The sequence below is a fragment of the Triturus cristatus genome, chromosome 1_2, assembly GCF_964204655.1.
Source record: "Triturus cristatus chromosome 1_2, aTriCri1.1, whole genome shotgun sequence".
Lineage (NCBI taxonomy): Eukaryota > Metazoa > Chordata > Amphibia > Caudata > Salamandridae > Triturus > Triturus cristatus.
This window is the reverse complement of record NC_140580.1, coordinates 1,183,490,007-1,183,496,006: the sequence shown is the minus strand read 5'-3', so window position 1 is coordinate 1,183,496,006 and position 6,000 is coordinate 1,183,490,007.

Sequence of the window (6,000 nt, the reverse complement as noted above, 5' to 3'; positions counted from 1 at the left end):
GCTACAGCGAGTGGCCGATACTTCATAGTATGACACCTTCAGTTTCTTGCCCTTCCATTCAGCGAAATTCTGTTGTGCTGCCGCCCTCGACCATCATGCCTGAGGTACCGTTGAGATGCATGCTGTTGCTTCCCCTCCTATACCGCCTATTGATGGTGGTTTGCCTGATGATCCTGAGTATGCTTATCCTGCAAGTGTCCCGTTGCCTCTTTTACATTCAACAGCGTTTAACCAGTCCCGTTCTTCCTTTGACACTGAATCAATGACTTCCACTGCCCCTTCCAAAATTGCTATATTTTTTGCCTGGTTCAAGAGACATTTTTTAGTGGCACCATGGATTTACATCTGGCTGGTGCTAATATGTATTTTTTTGTTCATGACAATTGGCTTTGTGGTAGTGTTTTTTAAAATTATAAATGGACACTACCTGACTGAACGATCTACAATTGGATCAATTGCTGGAACTTTGGACCCCCATTCCTCATCACACATTATGAAAAGGGACCAGACTTTTGTGAACATTACTGCCTGGCCTGTGCGTGATGGGATCGCTTGGGATGCTGTTAAATTTCAAATTCATGGACCTACCGAAGTGATTAACGTGCCTAATGTATTTCGTGTTTCTATGGGTGATGTAGTTAAACAGAATATTAGATCTGATGATTGGGATGTACACGCAATAGAACCACTATTTTCTGATCTAAAATATTATGCTGCATTTGATGCTGAGGATTTATATTTATATTCTGCTAATTATGGTGAACAATTTTGTTGTCAACATTATGGCACACATTTCCTACACAGAGCAAATACCTTTCGAAATTTGTTAATTACACACAATGGGAACATTGTCCGGCCCCTCATCAGGGTAGTTCTACAACGTTAGTGAACAAGTTCACATACTTTTCGGATTTTAGTGTGTCAAAACAGGCCTCCTTTTATTTTAAGATGGCACCTGAAACCGCCTCGAAGGTGCGGTTGACACATACCAAATTATTATATTCCAAGTCCTTTATGGATGAATTGGCGGTCGGAGGCTATGAGTTATGGAAAGCTACTATCGATCTTAAATCGGTTTGGGGTACTAAACCGTGGCAGGTTCAGGGGACGGAAGCTTTGCATCGTGCCTGTCTTATCCCTAACCATATTTTATTTTTAAATTCATCTATTTTTCAGACGACTTGTTTTGGCTTGTCTACGTCTAAAAGAATGAATTCCCCCACGATCCCGGATCTGGGTGCTTATGGTAATTACACAGATCTTTCCCTTACCAAGTTGCAGTCCCTTATTCCCAACACCACCTTTAATGTTTCGGCATTTAATCCTGAGGGTTGGTTGGTTTGGCAAACTGGTTCAGATTCTTGTCAACGTCGATTTTTAGCACTGGCACCTGGGTACACTCAAGTCAGGGTAGATCCTCGTTTTGAATCATCACACACTGTAACTACCTACTCTGTGGGTAAGTTATGCCAGTCATGGCTGCAACATTCCACATTAGCGTCTGTTAAGCTTCATTTGTCACGTTTAGACGACAACATTGATTTGAATGATTTTATTAAAGGTCCTGCAGTAGGCAGGTCCAAAAGATGGGTATATGCTATTTACAACGAGGTTTGGAAATTGTCGCAAATTGAGGCTGCCTCCAGATTACGTGCTATTGACCAGGCCAATATGGAGAAAGTGTTGGCTGTAATTGATAATAGTATAAATACCTTGTCTTCTAGAATTTATACTTTAGATAATATAGTTTCATCTGTCGTAGATATTGTGCAGGATGATTTGTCTGTGTTGTACCATGGCCAGAATCAGTTGCGTTCTGTTATGCAATTTGCATGGACTTTGCAAACGTTAAAGGCAGGTAAAGTGCCATGGGATTACATGAATGTTTCCTCTTTGTTCCTCCCTTTCAATTTAACTGCAAAGCAACAGTTTATGTCTATGAAGGATGCCACTTATTCATTACTGCACATTGAGAAATTAGAACCTTTGCCTTTCTCTATTGCCGAGTTAAATTCGGCCACGTGGCTTATCCACGGCATAATCACTTTACCTTTTTCGCTTTTTAAGTTTAGTTCATGCATGAAACATTATGCTCTTGGCAGGTATGAACAACTTGGTAGTGCGTTCCTGCACGAAGTTTGGTCGCTCCCATTTACATATAGATGCATGCGGGAGGGCACAGAGGTTTATCTGAAGGGTGAGGAACGCACTTCTGCTCCTGATCATTCTGTAGTGTGTAGACACATACAATTACATGGTGCTTGCAATGTACACGCTCCTAATTTAGCTTGCGTTTTGAAAGGTGTACCTGTACCAGTTATAACCCCTTCATTTACACTGCTTGCTAACGGTAGTTATTTGCTTTTAAATAGTGAAAATTGCTGTGGGATGCTAAAGGGCATTCCGTACATAGTCACTGTTTCCCAGCGTGTAGTTTGCTGTAATAATGTCCTTTTCCCAGCCCCGCATGGCCGGCTCGATGTTTCTATCTGGCCTTCGATTCCAACCTTGAGCGCAGAGTTCAATCAGATGAGCAGAATAAGGGCTCTTTTGTCTCAAAGGGAGGTCGCTTTAACTTCATCCCGTGAAACCTTTCTACTTCACGTGGCAAACACCCGCACGGAGGTGCAGGCGCTTTTGAATACTGACCTCCCCTTCCATTTTGGAACGTTGATACAGACTATCTTTAATGCCTCGTCTACCGCCGGTATAGTCCATTTTTTTAATCTAGTGGGCTCCGGCCTCGTGACCTCCTTTCAGACTATTTTTGGTGTGATTCCCGCATTTTTTCACTCTATTTTTTCCAGCGTCTTCGGAGGTCTTCCTTTGCTTCTTGCCCTTATTGCTGGAATACTTTTGCTGGTTTGCGTCCTACGCAATGGCTGCGCAACTTGCGTACAGAGACAACATGCCCCGGCTGTTTCATCTGCGCAACCGGATGCTTGAATACTATGGCACGTTGCCCTTGGCGACTTTCAGTGTCGCGTATGGATTGTCCTTCCGGTTTCCATTCTTTACTTGTGTACAACCCGTCTTTCACTGCCTGGATTGTCCTTTCCAGTGGGCTCTGGATTTGTGCCTTTCATCCTCGGTGTCACCTGTACCGGATTTTGGTCAACTGATGGGCCCCTTAACGGCTCATGAGTATGAATGTTCTGGTGTTGGGTTTATGGCCTTGGGTACGGCACATGGAGTCCTTGGTAATTGGGCCATCGAAGAGGCTGCGATTGACTTTCTGGAACGAAGTTATATCAAGGAACCTTCCTGTTGTCCCCATGTGGTGCTGGAGGCTCCGATTGTGAGTGAACACGTGTGTTCCTTTCCCTTGTTAAACTGGATGGCAGATACTTTTGCGGAACGCTCCAATGATTTCCTCTTGGAGGCTGTTGCAACTTATTGTGCCTATACTTTTATGGATTGACTTTTTATCGTGCACGACCATTGATGTATCGATCTGTGTCGTTTTTCCCATTTTTTTTCATGTTTTTTTTCCACCTGACATTTTTTATTTTTTTTATTTTTATATTTTTTCTTTTCGAACTTACACTTACCTTATATGGACTTATAGTTCATGCCCTTGGTTCCGTTCTTTCTAACTTGAACTCTGCGTTCTTGATAAGTGCGCCCCTAGTGGTTAGTAGTCCGATCAAAGGGGGATGTAGTGTGGGTTAACCATGCCCTATGTACAACGCTAAGTTAGCATAACCTCGATGGCTGTTAGAAAGCCAGCTTGCTGCTTCTGCTGCTTTTGCACGCGGCACTGTTGTTACATGTTATTCATTCGAGAACTGCTGACTAGACTTTGCTTCACATGAGAACCGTCTGTTGTTTAATATCAGCGAGCAGTGACCTTGGTCTGTACACCGTGTAAGGAACGAGTCTGGGTCACTAGACGGGGCAGGTTGTTGTGTTCAGGTTGATCGTACTACTTCTTAGCCATAACATACATCCAGCTGCCAATACCTGAAAGACGAGCCCTTTAATATTACAGAGCAGCATGTTTTCTGTTACATTCGAAACGAAGAGCTGTTGCAGGAGAGAGCCTAGCTGATCCTGTGATGTGATTCCACTAAGCTGATCTATAAGGTATGGGGTCCCCCATGCAAGCCTAAGAGACCTTCTATTAGTCTAATAATACCTTATTAGTTGCTAGAGAAAGGAGGGTGGTTGTGTTCCACGGTCATTATTATTATGATTGCTCCTTTTATTTTCTATGGTATTGTAACAATGCTGATGGTGCTGATCCTAACCATTTGTCTGATTGTGTTAGCCAAAGTACTGCATCTTAGGATGCGAGGTTTATAAAATAAACTCTTTAAACTTTTACCGTGTCTTTGTTATTCTGTTGTGGACTGATATATAGCTACCAACGGGTATTTCGGATTCCCACCACTCCTGAGAGTATCTAAGTCGCTTGTTCTGGGTTGTCTATACATTGGGACCGCCGAGCTAAATCTCGGATAACGAATGTGACACTAAGCTAGTCGGATAGGGGTTCTTAGTTCTGAGGGGAGTTTCTGGTACACCACAATTCTCTGAGGTCCTGGTTTCCTGCGCATAGTTCTGTGCATAAGCAGAATCCCTGCAACAACATACTCCAGAGGACCTACCTCATACTGGGAAAAAAAAGGATTACAGTAGGGCAGATGGAGCGTGCCCCAGATGTAATCACTTAGGAGCCGATTTGATACAGATGCTGTGAGCCTGTACATCCTTACATACATATTAGAATCAAGTCTGAAGCTCTAGTGGCAGCCACGAGTCGTTAGCCGAACACACTTGGGAAGAATGCATATTGCACCTTCACCCTAGAAGCAAGAAGCTTAAAGCCACCTCCCATTTCTTAGATCTAGGCATGTTAACGAACCCCCCGTCATAGCAGCATGAAGTCAATCAATCTTAGCATGGGCCAGAGCAGAGGGCAGAGCGATCTGCGTAGAGGACATCCGTGGCCTCCGTAAAGTGCCTATTGCCACACAGTGGGAGATCATATTGCAGGAATTTCACAGGCCCTGGGAGGGAGACTGTGGGTCCTCAGACACTGTCCCCCCTGTGGTCGCCATCCTCGTTGAGAGGTCGCAGCCCACGTCTCCCCTACGTTGTTGCCTCACCTGTCTACCCCTATCTACGTCCCCTAGGACTGGAGGTGTTGTGTTGCATGGGCGTGACAGCACAACTAGAGTGGGCCCAGCGGTAACAACTCACACCGTCATGCATACAATACCCAAGCACAAACCAAACATACCATATCAGCAACATATGTACTGCTCACCATAGTTGAGTTGAATCTCAGCCCTCTCGGTATTAAATCACCTATATGGGGCTATCAGTGGCAAGCTGCGGGCACAGTGACGCACACAGCGTCAGCTATGTCACTATAGTACTGTGTAAACACGAGGGGGAACTGCAAGCCACAGACAACTTACCTCACACAGTGTAGTGAAACTGCACTATTATGCTCAAAAGTTCTTGTTCTTCATATTTAAATCTGTTGCACAGTTGCCTAATTGATGGACTTAACAAACGTACAGTCTATTGAAATTTACACATAATCCTTGGATAAATCACATGTATCGGCGTGACAGTATGATTGCAATTATTATTTGGCATGTATCACACCTTGTAAAGTTAAGTATGTAACATGTATGCAAATACAACTAAATCTAAGAATCAATAAACAGAAGTTGAGAGTGGACGTCATTCAGTCCCCTCAGAAACAGCGGAGGCTCCCTCAGCGGAGGACCTTCAGCTAGAAAGATTGACCAAGTTACTGAGTTTAGAAACCCAGCTCCTGGAATTAGAAAGACAAAGGAAAGTGATGGGCTTAGGACCTATCTCTGGTGGCAGCATACAAAACAAGCATTGGCATAGCCAATAGGTCTCGCCTTTGGGACCTTATAAGGGTTTAGCCATGCAATAGTTGTTGAACCAAGGATATTGTGCTGCATAACTAAATACTTATAAGGTCCCAAAAGCAAGACCTATTGGCTACCCAATGTT